The sequence below is a fragment of the Ovis canadensis genome, chromosome 10 (assembly GCF_042477335.2).
Source record: "Ovis canadensis isolate MfBH-ARS-UI-01 breed Bighorn chromosome 10, ARS-UI_OviCan_v2, whole genome shotgun sequence".
Taxonomy (NCBI): domain Eukaryota; kingdom Metazoa; phylum Chordata; class Mammalia; order Artiodactyla; family Bovidae; genus Ovis; species Ovis canadensis.
Genome location: NC_091254.1, coordinates 43,429,132 through 43,453,221, shown reverse-complemented (window position 1 = coordinate 43,453,221; position 24,090 = coordinate 43,429,132). Strand labels below are relative to the sequence as shown.

Here is a 24,090-nt window from a genome sequence, read left to right as displayed (position 1 = left end):
TTGGACTGTGTAAGAGGTTAAAAAAAAAAAAAAAAAAGCAAAACCCCTTTGGCTATAATTCCAACAGGCTTCTTAATACATGTCTTCCCGTAATTAAGATTTCACACCAGAACTGCTGCAGCCGCTGCTTTCCCTGCGAAGGGCCCTAGAGAAAACGTTTTCTCTTTCTCTGCCCTTTGTGGGTGTCTCTTCCTGGGCGGGCCAAGGAGAAACTGCAGGGCCCAGGAGCGGAGTCTCTCGCGCGCGGCGCCCGCAGGAAGCCTCGCCCAGCTCGGGACCGCACCCTCAGCGGCGCCCCCGGGAGAGAGCCTGCCGCCGCGCGCGCCACGGACGCGGGGAGGGGCGCGGCCTTGGGGAGGGGGGCGGAGCCAGCGGCCCGGCAGCCAATCCGGGCGGCCGCGCGTCCCGAGGGCCGCGGCTCGCCGGGCGCGCAGGGGGCGGGGCTCAGCTTGACAGTGGCGGTCGCCGGGCAGCGGAGCCCGGGCGCAGCGAGCGCGGCGCTGCGCGGGGAGCACGGACGGCGGCGGCGCAGGGCCCCCGCTAGCTCAGGGTATCGGCGCAGCGGAACAGCCTCCCGCGGCTGCGGCGGCGGCGGCGGCGGCCGGGCGATGCAGCGGGTCTCCTCAGGCGCCGGTGTCCCGACCTCTCCCTGAAGGTACCGCGCGGAGCTCGCCCCCTCGCCCCGGGGCGGCGCAGCGCCGACCCCGAGGCTTTGTGAAGCCCCGGCTGGGGCGCGGGGTGGGTGGGGCCGGGCGGGGCGGCTCTGTCTGGGCAGCTTTCCCCGCGAGGAAGAGGGTGGCGGCAGAGGGAAGCGGGCTGAGGGAGGAGGGCTGTCTACCGGGCGCGGCTGGCGGCCCTGCCGCCCTCCATCCTCCTGCCACCCCCCCCCCCACCCCACGTGTCTCGAAAGAGGTTTCGTTCCAGGAGAAAGTTTGGTGCTGAGACTCTCAGAGCCGGACTCGGGGGTCCCTGAGGCGCGCCCCGGTAGAGGGGAGGCAGGTCGTCCTTGCCGCGGACGCCCGTGACCTCTTATGGGCAAGCGGGAACCCAGGCCACTTTCTACCCTCTCCCCACACCCACTCTCCCCCCAGCAGCATTCCCGACGCAGGCCCTTTCCCGAGGGAATTCCTCGATGGGGATTTCCACCTCCCCACCCCCCCCACCCACCCAATCGGAGCAGGGAACAGGCACGCGGAGCCCCCCCCCCCACCCCCGCTGTGGCTTCTGCCGAAGGTAGTAGTTCAGTCTCCCGCACCTTCTAATTAAAGGTCCCTGAACAGTGTGTCGGAGCTGCCGGTGATTCCTCTGTGTCACATCTTGAATATTTTTTTATGCCACTAGGCTTGCAGTTGGCTTCTCCAGCGTGCTGGGTTGTGGAGCACAGGAACGGGAGTAGAAGCTGTGGCCCATCTCTCAGGGTGCAGGGTGGGGAAAAAAAGGAATACAGAACGCACTGATCCACTTGACGATGGGAGAAAGTTTCAGCCTTCAGAAAAAGATGGGTTTCCATGTGGATTATTTGCTTTGACGAAACTTCCTCAAATGCAGAGAAATAGAGTTAGTATTGAGTTTTACACAAGGTTGTAGGAACACAGTCTGTCATCACTGTAGCTGGGAGTAGAGGTGGTCATGTGTTTATCATAGGGACTTGAAATGAGCAGATGTCGATAAGTGTGTGTTGAATTCTGTTTCATTCTCATCAGCCTGATACCTTTCTGATCATATGTGTGGGTTCTCACAGGTACTTTATTTCTTACCAAGAATATTCATACCATAAGACAACTTCATAATACCTTCGGTACCCTGCAGACCGCCTTAGCCAAGGACATCGACCTCTTGTTCTGGTCCACACTGTTTCTCCCCTCACCAGGTCCCATCACTTCCATAAGAATGTTTACACATGAAAGAGCAGGAAACCTCCTTCGTCCATGGTGACAGGATATATACAGCATATACATAGTGCATGCAGGTGTCCTAGATGTTTTGTATGTAACTTTGATTCTCACAGTCACCCTGATGTGTTCTTATCACTTCCCCTATTTTAGGATTTAAAGAGTTTTGCAGTCTTCCCAAGATTGGAATTTGAACCTGGATGTCTTTGACTTCCTGCCTGGTGCTCGTTTCCACTAATCTATGCTATCTCTTGGCCTCTCTGGAGAGAGAGTTACCCGTGTAATGATACAGTAGGAAATCCCAGCGTGGCAACGTATGCTGCGTCTCCCGACCTCCTGGGTCAGAGCCCTTTACGGAGTGTCTTCTCCTGGGAGCCCACCACTGTGTGTCCAGCCGCTGTGACATCAGGGTTGACATCAGGGACTGACATCATGGGCTCCGCACACTACCCCCATTCCCCTACCCCCAGGATGTAAGTCAGATGGCAATCTCCAAACATATAAACACCTTCCCCTTCCTAATACCTTGGTTCCAGAAGACAGGTGACCGAGTGTTTTCCCTTTCTGCCGCTTAAGGAGCAGTTTCTCCCCTCTCAGCCATTCAGGTCTATTTTAAGTCTGCACAGATAAGTACACCCCACCAGCTGGCAGCCACGCGTCCCCTGTGGTGTTCACAGGGACACACTCACCCTCCTGTACCAACTGTCAGAGAATTCCTCACACAGCCCTGCCTGCTTACAGCGGAAGACTGAAACAAGGTCTCTGGGGAAGATGATATTTGTCCAGGGAACCCCAGGATTCTCCTCTACTGACCAGAAAGGAGACTCACCCAAAGACCCTAGGGGCAGGAAGCAGGCCTTCTCAATAGTACCACATGCCATGTGTGTGGTGGCCTGTTGTCAACACTGTTAAAGATAATGTATTCACGGTATAGAAACGCTTCTACCGGTTGTCTTCGTGATGGATGGAGGTGATCACCTATTTCTGATTTGATTACTCACTTTTACACTGAGGCAGTTGTCACCTGGGTGAAGGGTCTGGAAACCTGATATCACAGTTGTGATAGTGAGTTTGAAGCTGTGTCTAAAAAAAAAAGAAGTGTCTTTTATTATAACCTACAGCTACTCTTTTATCACTTCTCTTCCCTAGGTGGGTTGTATGTATGTCTATTCTCTCCCTTGCTATAGTCTTCAACTCTTCTCTGGTTCCTAAATGGTTTGCAGTACTAAGGCTAAAAAGAGATAAATGCATTTTTGAGCTGTGACCATATGCTGCCTGGAAGCCTGTCCTCGTAGTTGGCATTTTACTCATGTTACTCTAGTGTTCAGCATCTCAGAGTCCCATGTGCATGCTTTGGGATTTCACAAGGGCTCTCCTGTCTAATCATTTTACTCCATCCCCCGCAGCGTGGTGAGGTTTCAGTCTAGAAGACAGCCCTGGCACCTCCCCTCTGATAGCTCTAAACTGTGGAAAACTGGAGCAGCACTAATTAAAGTTGGGAAAGTGGAACATGAGGTGTGCTCATTGTCACTCTTGCACCAGAATGGGAAACGTACCAAAACCATTTGAAAGAGTGAAGCCAACTTCTTTAAATGACGGGATCTGCAAAACGGTACCAGATGATTGACATGGTACAGTCAACCTGAATTTGGGAGCATGCAGATACCTCACTAACTTAAAAGTGTCCGCAGTCAACAAACTTCCACTCTGCATTCTATTCAGGTTTTAAAACCTCTTATTAACTGGCAACCCATCTTTATTTCTGTATTTCATCAAATCGGGAATGTCATCGGAATGTAAGACATAGCATGATTTTTCTTATGCAGGGAGGAAAAGAAAATACTGCCAATTATATTATGACTTGCCACTCTAACAGTGGTCTTCCAGGACACTGCATGAAACTGTCATGCTAGCATCTCGCAGCTTTCAAAGTTCGTCTCTTCCATCAGTTGTGGTACTTTTTACTGCTGGTACCTCAGTAGCATTGCTTATGGTGTGATAGGCAATCAGTTTGTATATGTCTTAGTTACGAACCGTAACACAGATTCCTCTTCTGTGTTTTCCTTCAGTCTCGTTAAGCATTTGGATTTTGCTTTGCAAGGTAATGTGAAAACACTAAACAAAGACAAATGTTTCCTTTGGTAACAGAACATTTAGACTCCACCTCTGTTTGCCTTGGTGCACACACAGTAACATCTTTAAGTGCCAGATCATAGTGTAATCTTTTTCAAAGCCATTTAAATGGCAATTTAACAGAATACGTGCAATGCCAACGATGCCTCTTAGTGGAAGCAGTGACAAAATGAATAGCAGTGACCAAGTTGATGCAAATACAGGGAAATGACGATTGTGCTGTGACTACTGCCAAGTTGTCAGTCATTTTAAGATACTGTCCTTATTAAGACCCATCCTGATTTCAGAGATATTAAAGTGCGGGGGTGGGGGGGTGGGGAATGAACCTTATCAATGAAATATGTTAATCTGTGCCCACTTAGTTTGGGGAACTTGACCTGCCTACCATCTTGCGTGTTTTCATTCATTCATTCATTCACAGAGTCATTCATTTTGTTAAACTCTAAGCTTCAAAGGCTGATGACAAGAGCTGGCAGAATGGCCCAAGTGAGAGAGCCAATAAGGAGGTGGTTGGGAGTGTGGCCTCAGGATCGGTTGGTTTGCATATGAAAGGCTTGTGGGAAGGCCAGTCTTTTTGTCTTTAGGAATTGGCTCAGCCTGGGAAGGGCACTCCATCCAGGGTCCTCAAGGCCCCCCTGAGATGTCAGAACATCAGGATACAGAAAATAAAAGGCTTGGTTAATTACCTGGAGATTTTTTTTAAATAATCAACTAATGGATTCAGCTCAGGTGCAGCCAAGCGTGCGGAGGTGCCTAGCTCAGGATGTAACACATGGTCTCATCCAGTCAACATTCATTAAATCCAAGTTGTGGTGCCAGATGGTCCAGCCGTGCTCACAGTCAGACTGTGCTGGATACTGTATCAGGTGTGCACTGTTCATCTTGAGAGAGAGCAAAAAATGAGAGACTGTACACTGCCCAGAGGACCCCCAGATGAAAGATGAGCCACCCAGGACAAAGACAAAACACAAGTCTCTAAAACGAGCAATGGACCCTTAAGCAGATACATCTTCAGGTTTAAGATCTGAAAGTCTGTAAGGCAGTTATATATTGGGGGCTTATTCACTGTGGATTTGGAAAATCAGTAAGAGTCAGGAAGCATGAACAAGTTAGTATTAGTCACTCAGTCATGTCTGACTCTTTGCGACCCCATGGACTGGGGGTCAGGTTCCTCTATCCATGGGATTCTCCAGGCCAGAATACTGGAGTGGGTAGCCTTTCCCTTTTCCAGAGGATCTTCCCAACCCAGGGATTGAACCCGGGTCTCCAGCATTGCAGGCGGATTCTTTACCAGCTGAGCCCCCAGGTGGTTTGTCAGAGTGAAATTGGAGTTGGGAAGTGTCAGTGAGTGGTGTGCTCAGGAGTCGATCGCTAAAGGTGAGTTACTCGAAATAGCATGAACCATCCTTTTCTTCTCAGCTGCAGGCAATATCGATCAGATGAGCAGATGATTTACATACACAGAAAAGAATGTCACTGGAGAGAGTTATTTAAAGGCAATTAATAGGATGTGTGGTGGCAACAAGTCTAGGTGTAGAATATTTGACATATATCTGACTGACAAGTGTCTGCTTTGAGGACACTGATAGAGAAGGCAATGAGTGGGATGGACCTGGGTTTAGATTCAAGGCATTGCTCTTAATAATGAAAACAGGGGTGTTTGAGGATGGCGTGTCTGAACCCACAGTGAAGTAAATGAGTCCTTCCTCTGGGTAGCCTCGACTTTTCTTTGTGTGGCTGGTGGTTATAACGTCTTCAGAATCCTATGTCTTTTTCTTAGAATCTTGACCATGCATGTTAAGAAATAATCATGAAAATGTAAGCAGGAGGTCAGTCTCTTCATGTAAGAAGGGTAATTCCTTTGTAGTGAAAGTAGCCCTCCGCGTGCAATTCCTCATAGTCTGTGACTTTGCACACATCATTCTTGTGTTCGCGTAGGAGCTTATCTGTGTTGATGGAAGTTGTAGAAATGTGTTCACTGGAACACACAGCTGCTCTGCCTTTGTGTTTCCACACTGATGTCATAACTCTTTAGTTAAAGTAGTGGTGGTAGCCGAAACTGGCCAGCAAAAGCATTTCTTACGTTGCTGACCTGGATTTGACATTGGTCAGGATGGTCTTTGGGTTTATCCACTCCAGTGATGCATTACCTCTCAACCTCACATACATTTCATAATCCAGGCTTTTATGGCGTTTTAACCTGATTCCCTACATGAATTAGGTCCACGTGAAAATGGAATATTCAGTCGAATGAGATAATATGCAGAAACATGTGAATCGGCCAAGAAATGTAACAATTACATCAAGCTGAATATTGCTTTCAGGTGTTACTCAACGTCAGCAATCCTTGGGGGTCCTTGGCTTTCTGGAGCTCTTTCTTTGTGATGATTCTTAAGTGAGACCCCCTATGGAAGGCTGGGGGGAGAAGGGACAGCCTTCCTGGAGCTATTCTTGGTAATTATGTTCTAACTTTAACCTTTGTGAATTTGAATTGCTCTCTTCTGGGAGTGGCTGGAAAGAGGCATCTCCCTGCTGATCTCTTCAGCCCTGGAGCCTAGAAAAGTGCCCGCAAATGGCAGGGGCTTAATGATTATTTGCTGAATTAAGAAATATCCTTTGACTGGTTGACACAGGAATTCCCATCCTTCTGTGGTCCAAAGATTCTTATTGCTTATGAATAGAAATCCTCACAAAATACCTTATGCTTTCATATCTAAATCATTTAGTATAAAGAATCAAGGATATCAAACCTGAAATTTTAAAGAATGGAAGTCATGAAGATAAACTCTCCTTAACAAATTAAAAAAAGGTATTGCGAGTGATCATTATTAAAATTCTATAATATTGGATTGTAAAATAGGAAGACTAAAAATAATGGTATAGAAATTACAGATTTTAACTCAGATTATTTAGTGAGCTTAACACATGCAAATACGAAATGCAGCTTTTGAAAAAAGACTCAGTTACCTAATGAAGCTTGCTAGAACAACAGAATAATAGCTTGAAGAGAAAACAGTAAGAAAGAGAATAATTTACGTTTTGGTCTTAAGCAAATACTGCATGAATTTCTGGTAAGTGTTGAATGTTGGAGAGAAAAAAAAGAAATACCATAATGATGGATACATGTCATTATGTGTGTGTCTAAACCCACAGAATGGACAACACAGAGAGCGAACCATACTGTTAACCATGAACCATAATGGACTTTGGGTGATTATGAGGTGTTAGTGTGGGTTTATCAGCTGTAACAAATGTCCCCACTCTGGTGGTGATGTTGACAGTGAAGGAGGCGGGTATGTGCGGGGACAGAGAATATATGGGAAATCTCTGTACCATCCCCTCAACTTTGCTGTGAACCTAAAACTGCTCTGAAAGAATAAAGTCTTATTAATAAAAAAGGAAAAGAGAGGAAGAGGAGGAGGAATGGACAGACAGAAAGCAAAGTCATTTTTCTATCCCAAGTCTGAAGGCAGTGAAGACTTTTCTGAATATTCATGTCATCTTACAAGACAAATACATTAGAATATAGAAACTTGATAATCATTTAAATAATGAACTGTAATAAAACCGTCCTAAAAGGCAGCATGACAGAACATGGCTAATGGAAGCATATCTAAAATATGTAGGGGGTTGATACGAATACATCCCAGAGGTTGAGGGAGGGAAGCAGATGTTTTGGTCCTTGGTGTACAAATGTGAGATCATTCTATGATAGGCCCAGAGTGTAACACATGTACATTAATCACTACCACTTAAAGGTGTAGTTTGTGTTTTGACAAAGATCAAAGATCAGAAGTAATTGGGAAGTTGGAATTCTATATCCACTGACTGCTTATTCATTTGCTGCACTACTGGGAAAAAACAAACAAACAACCCTGCACGGTTTAGTGCTCTGTGATGACCTAGACGCGGGGGAGGGAGGTCCAAGAGGGAGGGGATAAATGTATATATATAGGTGATTCATTTGGTTGAATCACACAACATTGTAAAATAATTGCACTCCAATTTAAAAAAAACACCTAAAACCCAAAAAACAACAGAAACCATCCTTGAAACACCACTCAATAGTAAGGGCTTTATTCAGAAACCACTTGAGACAGAATTACATATCAGAATTTTCTTCTCTTGTTTTTCCAGACAGTAGGAACAAATTTCACACTTGGAGGTATTAGTAGCACATTAGACAGTGTCTTTGCCTTAGTTGTGTGCCTTAAAAGTGCACTTATCTGAAACAGTAGTTCAGGGTTTGAAATCTGCTCTCAATTCTCATCACATGTCCACTCCAGCATTGTTTTTCTTATCTCTATGGGAAGTGGAGGTAGAAGCTCTGTCTCTGTGAGTATTGCATGTGGCTGCACAGTGACCTTCCAACCCATCGAAAGGATCAGAACAGAGGTTGGGAGGTCCCTTGAGCAGTGGCTATATTATATCAGGTGTGTCTAGGGGATGGAAAGAGCTTCGACTCAGACTGACATGGGCTTGCCATCCCCTTGTCATGGAGTGAGAAGTGCATCATTGCCCGGTGAGGGGGCTGTGTGGCTGATAGCCAGGTAAAGGCTATCTGTTGTCTCCCTATGCCCTGTAATCCTCATACAGCCTCTGGGCGGTCAACCCTGTCACTGTCTCTGTTTTGCAAATGAGGAAACTGAACAACAAAGAGGTTAACTATTTTGCTTTGGGTGACCTTGATAGCAAGTGAAGAGGCTGAGAGAAGAACCTGGAGCATCTGACCGGGATGCAGCACTGACTTTATGCTCCCATGGGGTGTGCGTAACACCCTTCAGACTTAGCTTCCTTGTCTGTAAATTGGGGCCATTCATTTCTATACTCACCCAGTTGGTGGTGAGTTTGCAAGAGGATATGAATAAGGTATCAAGCACTTTATAGCCCAGTGGGCAGTGGTTACCTGTTATTACTGCTGTCTTTTCCCCTGGTGATCCAGTGGCCAGAACTCCACACTCCCAATTCAGGGTCCCAGGTTCAATGCGTGATCAGGGAACTAGATCCCACTGCAACTAGTTCACATGCGGCAGCTCAAAGATTCCGGTGCCGCAGTGAAGACTGAGGATTCCACGTGCTGCAACTAAGACGTGGTGCAGCCAAATAAAAATTGCAAACAATCTTAATGAAGTTAAAAAAAAAATTAGCCCATTGCCATAGCAGCCGCTCTATCCTAGCTCTTCACTGATACCGGTCTACAGGAGCTTCTTTACTGATGTCCGTTAAGTCCCGTCCAGAACCCTCTCTTCTCCACCTGGATGAATATTTTCTTCCTCCTGAAGAGTGACTGGATGTGAGGGAAGCAGAAGTGGAAGAGGACGAACTTTAAAAGGGAGGGAGGCAGAGCAGCCTTAATCCTTGTGGGAACCTCACCCCCTCAGCAAAACAGTAGACTTAAACCCACTGAAAGTAACACAGAAGACACGTTTTCATTCAATGCTCCGGTGCCAAGAACTGGGGAATCTTCATCTCCATCTCTTATCCTTTGAGTCCTGTATCTGTTGTGTTCTCAAGTAAGAAGAAAACTATAGGCAACCTCTAGTGTACTCTTGAAGCAGTAACTATATAGAAAGAGTACATTTAATTACAAGGTCTTAAGTAGTTAGTGACCGTCAACATTCTTGTAAATATATTGTAGCCAGTGAAACCTACAGTGTATTCCTCTAGACCTTAAAGAGATTCTGGTACATCCACTTTGAAGTATTTAGAAATCAATTAAGAGATAACTTTTTGTTTTCTCACAAGTCCAGTGTCATGTTTATAGAACGCCTCATTTATACATTTGTAATACATTTTAACTTATCTAAAATACGCTGCGGCTTCCCAAGTGGCGCTAGTGGTAAAGAATCTGCCTGCCAGTCCAGGAGATACAAGAGACGCGGGTTTGATCCCTGGGTCAGGAGGATCCCCTGGAGTAGGAAATGGCACCTCACTCTGGTATTCTTGCCTGGAAAATTCCATGGACAGAGGAGCCTGGCGGGCTACAGCCCATAGGGCCGCAAAGAGTCAGACATGACTGAGAGATGGAGCACAAAATACATTAGATATATTTTTAATGTTAGCATGTTTTATTATGCAAGTAATATGTTCAGCAGGCTTCCCTGGTGGCCCAGATGGTAAAGAATCTACCTGCAATGCCAGAGACTCTGGTTCGATCCCTAGGTTAGGATGATCCCCTGGAGAAGTGAATGGCTACCCACTCCAGTATTCTTGCCTGGAGTGTTCCCTGGATAATGTTGAAATTTTTAAAGATTTAAGCAAATCGAAGAATATAAAAACCATCCATAATTCCACCTCCTAAATATCATCACTGTTTGCATTTTTGCATATTTTCTCCCAGATTTCTTTTTTTCATGTATAGATGTATTGTATACAAGATTGAGTCATTTAGTATACTGTTTTATAAGCTGCTTTTCTTCACATAGCACAGTTTATCCCAAATCTCTCACCATGACAGTAAACCGTTACATAGATTTATTAGACAAATGTCAACAGACCTTAGCCCTTGTATTTCAGGATGCTAGAAAGGCCTCCACTTAGCCCCGAGGCTCAGGACGTTGTCCAACTCTATACAAAACATGCTGTCTGCCTGGTGGAGCTTCTGAGTCCCCGAGCTGGGCCTCACTTGCACAGTGTGAGGTCTACATCTGCACTCCTACCTCTGCCCAGTACCCTTCTCATCCTGAGGCCTCTGCTGTTTATCTCCTGAAGGTTCTCGGTGTCACCCTGGCGTTTCTTGACATGGAACTGCAAATGAGCTTTTTCTGCCTCCCATCTTCTGACGGGTGAAGGTCAGGAGATACACAGCCCTGCCAACTGGCTTCTTAAAACCAGGACCATCTGCCGATAAAAACCTGCCATTCAGAATGCTGACTCCCTCCCCATTTCTACAGCTGGCTCTCAATTACTGCTTCCCCTGGGAGCCAAGATCCCTAAGATCATTAAAACCCACAGTGGAAAACCAAACTTCACGAGAGTTTAAAATTTCCTCCTTGTCCATCTTTCAACTAGAGCTGCTCACAAATGCACTGATTTGAGTTTCTTCTCCTTTTATCCCCCTGATTCAGAGCCTAATGAGCAATGAGGTAGCCAAAATGTGGTTGTCAGACAGACGAGCAAGCAGCCTGTCTTTATGATCCTACAGTTTGAGTGTATGTCTCTGAAACCTCTCCTGCCTTCACTGTGAAGGGTACTAAGCAAGGCATTTTATAAGTTGCTTTTTGCTACCTAGGTTTTCCAAAAGCCCATCAGAGCTTTTCACGTTAAGTTCTAAGTAATTGATATTCTTTTCTTTTTTAAACACTATTTCCTCTGTTTCAGTCTGCCATCTAATTTCCAACCTTCTGCAAAAAAACAACAACTATATACACACACAAGTCTATGTGTATTTCTGTGTATGTATATTCATACAAATACACTTTTTAAAAAATGAATCGTCTGTACCATCTTTCTAGATTCCACATGCTGCTGCTAAGTCACTTCAGTCGTGTCCGACTCTGTGCGACCCCATAGACAGAAGCCCATCAGGCTCCCCAGTCCCTGGGATTCTCCGGGCAAGAACACTGGAGTGGGTTGCCATTTCCTTCTCCAATGCAGGAAAGTGAAAAGTCAGAGTAAAGTCGCTCAGTCGTGTCCGACTCTCAGCGACCCCATGGACTGTACCCTACCAGGCTCCTCTGTCCATGGGATTTGCCAGGCAAAAGTACTGGAGTGGGGTGCTATTGCCTTCTCCTAGATTCCACATACATGCGCTCATATACAGTGTTTGTTTTCCTCTTTCTGACTTACTTCACTGTATATGACAGACTCCACGTCTCTACAAATGACCCAATTTCATTCCTTTTTTTATAGCTAATATTCCATTGCATGTTATATATATCTACATCTTCTTTATCTGTTCATCTGCCAGTGGACACTTAGGTTGCCTCCACGTTCTGGGCTATTGTAAATTGTGCTGCAGTGAGCACTGGGATGCATGTATCTTTTTGAATTATGGTTTTCTCAGGGTATATGGCCAGAAGGAATAGAGATGCAGAGGTGGGGAGCAGACGTGTGGACAGGGGGGTGGGGGGCGGAGAGGGGAGGATGAGTGGGGAGATTGGGATGGACGTGTGTGCATTGCCACGTGTCAAACAGATAGCAGTGGGGACCTGCCCGAGTGGCACGGAGCTCAGCTCGGTGCTCTGTGGTGACCTAGAGGGGTGGGATGGGGGAGGGATTGGGAGGGAGGTCCAGGAGGGAGGGGATATAGGTATACACACAGCTGATTCACTTCGTTGTACTGAAGAAACTAACTCAGCATTGTAAAGAAACTATACCCCAATTTAAAAAAAAAGGAATCAGAGTCACCGTTCTCTAGCCATGCATGTTTTTGTTCTTACACCTTCTCCACCGAGGAGCACTGAGCCTTGACACCGCCGGGCATTCAACACGCCTGTATGCGTGCACATCCATCCTCTCCTCCTCGGCCAGCGTGGGGCAGCTGCTTGTCCTGTCTGCTCCTCTCTCCCCCAGCTTCAAGCCTGCCTTTAGTCCTGACATATCTCTTCTCCCCCTTCTTTCCTGCTGGTCAATGCTCTGACATTCTCGTCCTCTCAGGGAAGACATGTGATACATCCGAAAGAACAAACTTTAGGACCACGGTATTCTCTGCAGCCGTCACAGCCATTAACATTTACTGAAACAGCACTCCCTGTTTAAAAGATTTTGGGGTTTGGGTTTCTGTTTTTTCTTAAAGGAAGCCTTTCCGTGCACTGGCTTTCATGGCACTCTGTGGCTGGAAAGGGCTACTGCCCTCCGGTTACGTCATAGATGCTGAGAAGGGCCATTTCAACTAAGGCACAGCCAGCACTTAGTTCTGAGCATTCTAACCATCTTGCTGTATAAGTGGCTTATTCCTCGGCAACAGTAGTGATTCAGGCCCCATGGGACCACTCCGGCCTATTTGAATAAGCTATCAATAACATTAAAAGCCTTTCCAGACATCGACATTTGCCAGCACTTACAGGCCAGTGCAAATGGGATGAGTGGCTTTTGGACATTTTCAGCTTCTCCCCAGTGTTTGTTAAACAGTCAAGGTATTTATCAGAAATGGCCATGGGACACGAACACCTTCTAGTATGTGCTTTTAATTGTATTTTTGCTGAAACTGTCAGACTCGATTTCTTGTTGGATCATGTCTTTAGCCCTGGAGAGGAATCCTGGAAGTGCTGAAAAGAATTCTATGTGAATTACTCCTATTTAGAAGAAGACCAGTCAGAGCTGGCATAGCGACCTAAGCTTTCAGCCAGGGCTGAGTGTGAGGACTGCCAATTAGGAGGCAGGAAGGGGGCCCAGATCTGTGCCCCCTCCTTTCCTTTCCCACTCAACAGAGCGCCCCAGGCCCACTGACCCAGCCAAGCGCCAAGTCCGCTGTACCCCAGACTAGAATCTGAGCAACACAATCCAAAGCTAGCAAGGAGCCTAGGGAGGTGGCCATGGCGTGACTGATTTCATTTGCATCCTGGATGAGTTTCAAGACGACAATGACCTCTCTCTCGAAAATGTGTTTTTCACACAAATACCTTCTTTTTTCTTTTTTTGGAAAGAGTCCACTGCTTCGATCAAGTTCTTCGATCTCAGAGGAATCCATGGCTACAAAGTGCTTAAGATCCATGGTTCTAGCTTTTCTCTCCTGTTGAAAATAGCCTCCCCTTTGCTGACTCCTAAGTTTTATTCAAGTCCTGAAAGGAAAGAAATTTGAGGTGTTCTAAACCTCTGAGTTAAGCTACAGGAGTTTAGGGGGCATTTTAAACCCAAACCTTTACCTTACTGAGCCCAAGAAATCACAGAATCAGAGGAAAGCTGCTCTGATGATGTTTAACAATGTGTGTGAGAGGGCTGACACTGTCCACTCCCAACATGAGCTGAGGACTGTGGGGAGATGCTGGACCATATAGTGGAAGTGGGCAAAGTGGTTGCCAATCCGGCTCGGCAAAAGAACCTTTATTATTTTTGCTAAAATGGACATAAAGTCCTACAACTTTGTGCGTAGTCCCAAACAGCTAAGGTCCAAATACACTTTTAGCAATTCTGAATTCTAAAATACACCCTACTGACAGTAATTTACATGACCTTTTGGATCAGAAGTATAGTGAGAATTGATTATATTCATTTGGTTTTTCACCTATGATATAATTTCCTCAGGAGTATTGGTAATATTGGTCAATATGGAAAGAATAGGTGCCTGAATGACATATATAAATTAAACAGCCTCCTTTTTAAAACATGACTGATCTGAAATAACACAAACAAGAATACCACCAAGTCATAACCAAGTCCTTTTCATACGGGGTGAAGTTTTGAGAGTTTAAGGGCTGTCCTTTATTGTCACACGTGGTGATGAACTGACCAAATACAGATACAGGAGGAAGAAGTAAAGATATTAAATTTTTATTTTTAAAAGTTTGCTGTTTGTATCTGGGCTTCACTGGTGGCTCAGTGGTAGAGAATCTGACTGCCAGTGCAGGAGAGCATGGGTTCAATCCTTGACCCGTAAGATCCCACGTGCCGCAGAGCAGCTAAGCCCGTGTGCCACAACTACTGCGCCTGCGCTCTAGAGCCTGGGAGCTACAACTGCGGAGCCCACGTCCTGCAACTGTGCAAACCCGTGAGCCCTAGAGCCTGTGCACCGCGACAAGAGAAGCCGCCACAATGAGAAGCTCAGCTCTCCCCAGGCAGCAATGAAGACCGAGCACAGCCAAAACTACGTGAATAGACAAAATTATTTTTAAAAGCTTGCTAATATCTTCAGAGCAACATTATTATTGGTATGGTAGAAAAGGCTAAAGCTTATTTTCGAGGGGAGAGTTTAAGTAACTTTTATTTGGCCAATGTGACTAGCTAAACTCCCTTCTGGTAATCTTTTAAAATACTGGATCTACTTATGAGTTTTATCTGTGAACTTAAGTGGAGTTTCTGGATTTTCCTGGATGGATTTACTTATTTGCAATACTTTGCAAGGTGGTCTCTATTTTACTTGAAAGCCCATTAAAAAAGAGGATATGCTTGACTGAAAGGAGAGCTTGAGGATTAACCAGCCAAAGCAGAAGAAAGCAATGGCTGAGTGAAGTTAATCTGATTGTCCCAGAGTTGATCCTAAACCATTACTGCCTAAGCCTTGGTGGATCCCTCTGTTTACAAGGAGGACACTGCCTGTGGCATCAGCAGGAGCTTAGTGTGCTGTTTGGAGGGCTTATGCAAAGTCGGTCACTCAAAATTTCACAAGCACAACAAAGCCTCACTTATCTGTTGTTACAGAGCTTTGCTGACAAAGGTCCGTATAGTTAAAGCTACAGTTTTTCCAGTAGTCATGTACAGATGTGAGAGTTGGATCGTAAAGAAGGCTGAGTGCCGACTGATGCTTTCCAACGGTGATGCTGGAGAAGGCTCATTGAGAGTCCCTTGGACAGCATGGGAATCAGACCAGTCAATCCTAAAGGAAATCAACCCTGGATATTTATTGGAAGGACTGATGCTGAAGCTGAAGCTCCAATACTTTGGCCACCTGATGGGAAGAGCCAACTCATTGGAAAAAACCCTGATGCTGGGGAAGATTGAGGGCAAGAGAAGGGGACGACAGAGGACGACAGTAGGATGGCATCGTCAACTCAATGGACATGAGTTTGAGCAAACTCCAGGAAATAGTGAAGGACAGGGAAGCCTGGTGTGCTGCAGTCCATGGGGTCCCTAAGAGCTGGACATGACTGAGCTACTAAACAGCAGTAACAGGGCTTCCCAGGTGGCTCAGTGGTAAGGAATCTGCCTGCCAATGCAAGAGATGTGGGTTCCATCCCTGGGTCTGGAAGATCCGCTGGAGGAGGAAATGGCTACCCACTCAAGTATTGTTGCTTGGAGAATCCCATGGACAGAGGAGCCTGGTGGGCTACAGTCTGTGGAGTCAGAAAGAGTCAGATGCAACTGAGCATGCACACACAGGGCAATGCATTCCAAATATGTTAGTTTTTCACATAACATAAGCTAACTTTTTTGGGAATCTATTAATTAAAGGAAGACACTGTCTTCCAAAACAGTGTTGAAGTTAACTTTCCCTTTTCTGGATGTCTTGGGCATGGATGTACCTCGTGCAGCTGTAAAACTAGAAATGTGAGGTCATTTGTCCATTAAGCCAAGTTACTCCGGATGGCTGTGCTTTCTTCCCTGCCCTGATTTTGTGGACCCTTTTCCTCCACAGATCCTTAAGGAGGAAATGATCTTCCCATTCCTGTTGGAGTATTTAATGTACATCTGTTACCTGGGTGGCTCCACACCTTTCTTATGCTAGAGAGAGCACTTTGCAAGTTCTGCTCTTTTAAAAATAGAGAGGGACTTCGCTGTCAGCCCAGTGGTTAAGACTCCCAGCTCCCAATGCAGGGGACCTGGCTTTGATCCTTGGTCAGGGAACTAGGTCCTGTATGCCTTAACGAAGATCTCACGTGTGGCAACTAAGAGCCCGAGCGGCCAAGTAAACAGATAAAATACTAAGAGAGTTAGTGTTGACAACATGTAGTTCAGGGTAATGAAACTCATTGGCTTTAATTATTCTCAAAATGGATTTGGGTTAAAGAATAGCTTCTAGTTCATTATTGTGATTGGTAAAATTCTGAAATGGACCTTTCAATTTAAAATTTTTGAGCTCTTTAGAAACTGTAAGAGCAAAGCCCTGTGTCTAGCTTCATCTGAAGTCAGTCTCCTAATTCTACCTTGACCAGAAATTTTGGCTTAATTTATGTTGTATGTGTTGTAAAGGCTTCCCGGGTGGCGCTAGTGGTAAAGAACCCGTCTGCCAATGCAGGAGATTTAAGAGATGCGAGTTTGATCCCTGGGTCGGGAAGATCACTTGGAGAAGAAAATGGCAACCTACTCCAGTATTCTTGTCTGGAGAATCCCATGGACAGAGAAGCCCTGGCGGGCTACAGTCCATGGGGTCACAAAGAGTCAGACTCAACTGATGTGACCTCACACGCATGTGTTTATGTGTTATAGGGTAAATAACACAAGTGATAAAATAATGCAAATGATAAGGACCTAAGGGGAAAGTAAATGGGAGTTTTGAAGAGCTCACATCATCACTATGCATGACTGTGTAACTTTTTAGTAAGTATGAGGTGAGAAGTGAAGTGAGTGAGAGTTGCTCAGTCATGTCCAACTCTTTGTAACCCCATGGAATATACAGTCCATGGAATTCTCCAGGCCAGAATACTGGAGTAGGTAGCCTTTCCCTTCTCTAGGGGATTTTCCCAATGCAGGGATTGGACCCAGGACTCACGAATTGCAGATGGATTCTCTACCAGCTGAGCCACAAGGGAAGCCCAAGAATACTGGAGTGGATAGCCTATCCCTTCTCCAGGGGATCTTCCCAACCCAGGAATCAAACTGGGGTCTCCTGCATTGCAGGCAGATTCTTTACCAACTGAACTACTAGGGAAGCCTTTAGTAAGTATGGTGCTGCTACTAAGTCGCTTCAGTCGTGTCCGACTCTGTGCGACCCCATAGATGGCAGCCCACCAGTCTCCCCCGGCCCTGGGATTCTCCAGGCAAGAACACTGGGATTCTACAGGTGAGAAAACGAGCGGGTTGCCATTTCCTTCTCCAATGCATGAAAGTGAAAAGTGAAAGTGAATTCACTCAGTCGTGTCCGACTCTTTGCGACCCCATGGACTGCAGCTTACCAGGCTCCTCCATCCATGGGATTTGCCAGGCAAGAGTACTGGAGTGGGTGCCATTGCCGTCTCCAGGTTTCTATGTATATAGCTCTACAAGAGAATCTTTTCCAGTACATGCTTAACAATCAAAAAGTAATTTTTATTTATTTTCAGTGAATTAATTCTTCCGTGGAATGGAGACAGTATCTCCATATTTCATACGCCTCTTTCAATATGTATTTATTTCACAATGCTTTTTTCAACATTGCGAGTAGATACATTGAAACAGTAGATGTAAACATGTACAGTTTGCTTGCTTTAAATGTCTGTATAGTCGTGGTGGTGGTGGCTGTTAATAGCATAACTAGATGCTATGGAATTAGGCGGAAACATACTTGTTATATAGAAAAGTCTGGTTACCACAGCAGCTTCTCCTTTTGTCCTGGAGCAGCATTTAATTTTTTTTTTTTTTTTCCCTTTAAGTTCCAGACTAGAGTTCTTTACAGTCTTTTTTTTTTTTTCCTTCACAAATGCCAGTTGCCTGGAGATTGGCAGCTGATCAACACAACTGATTTCTCTGCAAGTGTAAACCAGATCATTTAGGCCTCCAAGCCATCCGGGACCAGAAATACTTAGTTGCTTTTCTTCATTAGTGAAATTCACGGGATGGTTCTGTCAATAAATCGTCCCTTCACACCTTAGGTTTGAAAATCAGACCCTCATCACAATGCCGTTGGCTTCCCTGGTGGCTCAGCAGGAAAGAACCCACCTGCCAATGTAGGAGACACAGGGTTTGATCCCTGGGTCAGGAAAATCCCCTAGAGAAGGAAACGGCAACCTACTCCAGTATTCTTGCCAGGCAAATCCCAGGGACAGAGGAGCCTGGTGGGTTACAGTCCACGGGGTCACAAAGAGTCAGACACGACATAGCGACTAAACAACAGCAACACAATGCCGTTTAACCGGTCTGGGTGGGAGCCTGCGTATCTAGGTGAGCCGCTTAGATGAAGTGAGACGTCAATAGGTCAGAGCGAGAACGTGAGTTATGGGACCACTCCAGCAGCATCGTTATTGGTCAGGGAAAGGCACTAAGGTCACTTTATCTGCTGAAGTGGTAGGGGATGGTGATTTCATCGCATATGGCTTTTGATTAGAATGTCTTAATGAGATTGGCAGTGACGGGGAGATGAATCTTGGAGAACAAGTTTGGATTGTGTGTAGGTATGTTTAAGTAGCATCCTAATGACTCTCAGAAATTACCTGAGGAAGATGTAATCAGCTAGACCATACTGGCTTATCAACATTGGGCCATGTTCTGCATTTCTAATTTGATTACCTGGAAACTAGTATCATTAAAGTAAAAGACATCTGTGTTGTATGTCTTGAAGGCGGGGATGGGGGGAGGGACCAAAGAAAGATTAATGATACTTTAGGAAATGCTCTGATTCTGTGCTGGAAATTATCTCTTCTCACAAATTTTGCATTCCAGCCTAAAACAGCCCTGTCTTTGCTCTATAATTGGAAATATAGTAAACAGTCAAACCCAGGCACTAGGAAAAATGTCAGATTTATTTCCTCCACCCCTACTTGTCCTATATTTGTTTGGTTTATTGTTCTCTTGGTCAGTGAAGAAATTTTATTTATATGTGAGTGGCAGAGAGCATAAAAGTAAATGATTCAACAAATTTATCATTTGGAGTATATTCTATTTTTATAGTAATTAACCATATTTTGGGACATAAAGTACAGGAAGGCTTCCCTATAGTATTTGTATGGTAACTTTTCTCTCCACAGAAATGTGTTACATTTTAAACCCATATGACAAGCAAATACTTCTACCCTAAATGTCTGAAAGAAAGATATCTAGTATGGTTTCCTGTGCACAAAGATGTGGATTACAAGGCTTTCAAGAGTTGTAAAGTAGGTTTTCTGTTTAGACCTATCTCATATCTAAGGTATTTAGAAATTAACTGGTGCAAAATAATGTACTACTTACTAGAAACAATTTTAAAGTACTGTAGCCTATCATCTCTTTCAAATAATCTTTACTGGGGACATTCACACGAGCATCCTGTGGCCTGGTGCATGAACTTGCTGTTATAGTGTTGGGGAACCACTGCTTTCTCAGATTTTACACTGGATCAAAGACAGTCTTTATGCTGATAGGCGATACTAGAGGAGTGTCAGTTTCCCTGGACACTCTCAGAAGCTACTCCCATCCTAGAGTCCACTCACCAGGTAGGCCCAGAAATCATCTGCTCAGACCAGAGACATCAGATGGGTGTCCTTGCCTGAGGAGGTGAAGATGGTGCAAGAAAAATGCAGGACAGAATTCCAGTCTATAAATAACTCAAAGGCCATTGAAAAGAGGAGATAAACATAAGAGAAACAAGGAACCAACTAAACTATGGAAAATTCAGTCCTCCATTGTGTAAGGTTCAAAGTTCTGTTCTTAGAGAACCAATCAGGAGGGAAAGGAAGCAGGGCTGATTTTGTTAGACATACAAAAGGTCAGAGCTTTCCGGGTGGTTTTGATATGATGTAGGACCAGAGCTTGTGGCTCAGGGGTTAAAAGAATACACCCACCCATGCATGAGATACAGGAGATGAGAGTTTGACCCCTGGGTTGGGAAGATCCCCTGGAGGAGGGCATGGCAACTCTCTGCAGTATTCTTGCCTGGAGAATCCCGTGGACAGAGGAGCTGGGGGGACTCCACAGGATCACAGAGTCGACACAACTGAAGTGACTGAACACATGCCCAGGGCCAGAGCTTGGTGCCTCTTAGTACTGACTCTTGGTTTTAATGGCTGATGCTGGGACAGACATCCTGATCCTGAACCACCCTCGTTGTGTACTTGCCCCGTCGCAGTTTAGAAAAGGCTGTTTGGAGCTCAGGCGTCAGGACTGCCCTCAGCCAAGGGCAGGTGAAAAGGCAGGCTCCTCCTCATGTCCCCTTGCGGCCAAGAGACGAAAAGTGGACACTGAGGGCAAGAAAGCCAGGCAACGGGAAGTGGACGAAGAGCAGGCCCAGAAGATGAGAACCGTCATGGCTGCTATGAGGGAGCAGCTGAACTGTTATGAAGTGTTTCGCCACTCAGCCTTCCCCAAGGCCACTATCCAACATCTGAACCAGGCAGTGGCTGGCACACCGGTGTCCTGATTGTAATCATAGCCATGTTTGGAATGGCCAAGGTCTTCTTTGGGGGAGGTGGTGGAAGAGGCCCTGTTCCTGTTTGAGAAGTGAAGTGAGACGCCCCCACACCAACCCAAGCATCTGAGGGAGCCTGCATTCGCAGGCTAGGCGAAAAGATGCAGAGGCCCAGCACCAAGCACAAGAAGGTCCTCTTCTTCTAGGCCTGAGTCTGGAAGGGCCTGTTCCCAAAGAACCAGGCCCCTGGCTCACCAGCCTCTTAACCCTCAGGCTTTCATTCCACCCATGTCTCCCACTTCTCACCCATCCCTGAGGTAATTTCCATACCCTGTAGCCTTCAGTTTGCCTAAAGAATGAAACAGTGTGTGTGCTCACAGGAGAAACTATGAGCACACCTAGGTTCGGTGCTAGAATGCTCCAAATTTTGGAATCATCTGTTACCTGATGCATCCTGGGGCATCAGGAAGAAAGATCATTAAACCAGGGAGTGGTACGTCCGGACCGGGTTAGGAGACAAGTAGTGTGGGCCCTCGCAGGAAATGAGTCGTCTGGTCAAGGTGAGGTGGGCCCTCGCAGGAAATGAGTTGTCTGGTCAAGGTGAGGTCTGCCTGTTAAGCTCCAAAGGCAAACGTTCCAAGGTAACTAAACTAGTCTGTGGATGCAGACACCCCATTGCTGTCCCTGGCAAACTTGCATGTTAGTCATGTTCACAATGCAAACAATCCTTTTTCATGGTTGCCTGCATGACCATTTCATCAGAATTATTGTGCTCTCCTGTTTTTCTGAGTTGCATGGAAAATGACCTATGTAGAGAGTCTTGTTTTGGATGGTGAAGACACTTTGTAGCTCTATCTTTCCCCATGGAAGTACAATATATATAGAACGGTAGAAAGTCCTCTAATGTTAGTGCTTAGTTGGAACTGAATGGTGCTGAGAATCATGGCTTTTCACATAGTTTGCCTTGGATGGAGGAGGCAGTTGAACTGAGCTGGGCTTTGCTTTTTTTCTCTGCAACGTTTGTGCTACCACATTACTTCTACCTATTTGCTGAATATAATCTAAATAATAAAGAGATGTGAATGAGTATATGATATAGGGTATAGAAAGCAGACTCAATGGGAGCAAGGAAAGACCTTTATACTGGTGTTTCAAAGACTGAGACTGGTATGAAGAGTCACTGTTTTCCTTAATATAGTGACGAAGAAAAAGCACATATTTCTTTTAGCTCTGGAAATGCAAATTACCCAATTCCTTATGTGCAGATTTTAAAACATTAAGTTGATTATTATTATTATTTTCTGATGTAATCCATACAGCTTACATCTACTCAAACAAGTGTTTTAGACCATTAATATTTATTTCTTGCCTACAAATCTGTCTTTGTTTGAAGAAACATTTGTTGATTATTTGCCAAGATTAAGCACTGAGAATACAATATAAATAAGATATGATTAAATAACGATTTACAAAAAAAAAAAAAAGAAAAGGCTGTTTGGCATCAGTGGAGAAGCTGTGCTTCATCTGAGGTGGAGATGAGTCTCCTGTGACCCCTTGACAGCAAACCACATGACAGGCAAAGAGTTTGTCCATAATCTCCTAGGGGGTGGTGGGGAGGAAGAGAGAAAACGAGCTCATTTGCATCACAAAATTTTTGCTAATAGTAGTTCTACTTGTTTTTGTAAACTGTGGGTAGAGCACTTAACATAAGAGCCAGTCTTTTTTAAAAAAAAGAATGCTTGAATTTTATTATTTTTAGCTACTCTCTAGTTGCCGTGCCCAGGCTTCTCACTGCAATGGCCTCCAGTAGTTGTGGTGCACGGGCTTAGTTGCCACTTGGCATGTGGAATCTTCCCAGACGAGATAGAACCTGTGTCCCCTGCGTTGGCAAGTGGATTTCTTAACCAGCAGACAACCAGGGAAGCCAGGAAAGATATTCTTTTAACAAAATTCCTAAGTGTACGTTCCAGTGTTATTGACTTTAGGTACAGTGTTTTACAGAAGATCTTTAGAATCTATTTATCTTTCTTAACTGAACTGTTAATGTTAGTTGACTAGTAACTTCCCATCTTTCCAATCTTTGATTCTAGGAATTTGACTGCTTCATTAGATAGCTCGTGTCTGTGGAATCATGCAGTATTTATTCTTCTGTGATTGGCTTATTTCATTTAGCATAATATCCTCAAGGTTCATCCATGTTGTCACATGTTGCAAAATTCCCTTCTTTTTAAAAGGTGAATAGTCTTCCATTGTCTGTATCTGCCACATGTTCATTCATTTATCGGGGCCGCTTACGTTGTTTCCACATTTGGCTACTGGGAGCAGTGATACAATGAACAAGGGAGTGCCAATATATCTTTAAGATTCTGATTTCAATAATTTTGGTAAATACCTAGAAGTGGGATTGCTGAATCTTATGGTAGTTTTATGTTTAATTTTTTGCGAAAGCTCCATACTGTTTTCTGTAGCAGTTGTGCTATTTTGTGTTCCCACCAACAGAATGCAAGGGTTCCAACTTCTCCACATCCTTGCCAACACGTCTTGTTTCTTGTTTGTTTGCTTTTCCATATATAATAACCATCCTGACAGGTGTAACATGATGTCTCATTGTGATTTTGACTTACATTTCCCTGATGATTAGCAACATTGAACATTTTTTATATATGGCTCCACCATCAGTATGTCCTCTTTGGAAAAATGTCTATTTAAGTCTGTAGCCCATTTTTTTGCAGAGTTGTAGGAGTTCCTTATATGTTTTGGAGATGAGCTCCTTGTCAGATGTATGGTTTGCAAGTATTTTTTCCCATTCCATAAGTTGCCCTTTTATCCTGTTGATTGTTTCCTTTGCTTGAAGATGTTTGGTTTGATCTTAGAGGAAAAGCTTTCAGTTTTTCACCATGAAGTATGTTTCCTGTGGGCTTTTCATAATTAGTCTTTATTATGTTGAAGTAATTTCCTTCTGTTTCTAGTTTTTGAATTTTTATTATGAAAACCTGTTAGATTTTGTCAGATGCTTTTTCTGTATGTATTGAGATGATCGTGTGATTTTTATCCTTTATTCTGATAGTATGGAATATCACATTAATTAATTTTCGTATATGAAACATTCTTCCATCCCAAGGATAAATCTCACTTGGTTGTGGTATATAATCCTCATGTGCTGTTGGCTTCAGTTTGCTAGTAATTTGATGGGGAATTTTGCATCTATATTCATCAGATATATTGGCTATAGTT

The 24,090-nt window shown here is 44.8% G+C and overlaps 1 protein-coding gene across 1 annotated transcript in view; it reads left to right on the top strand.

The window, feature by feature from the left end:
• The first annotated feature begins 414 nt into the window (after positions 1–414).
• FRY (FRY microtubule binding protein) overlaps positions 415–24,090 on the top strand; it is a 438,786-nt gene continuing 415,110 nt past the window's right edge. Inside the window, exon 1 of the mRNA XM_069601592.1 lies at positions 415–655. The gene's annotated coding sequence lies outside the window, so the exon portion shown is untranslated. The remainder of the gene's footprint in view (positions 656–24,090) is intronic.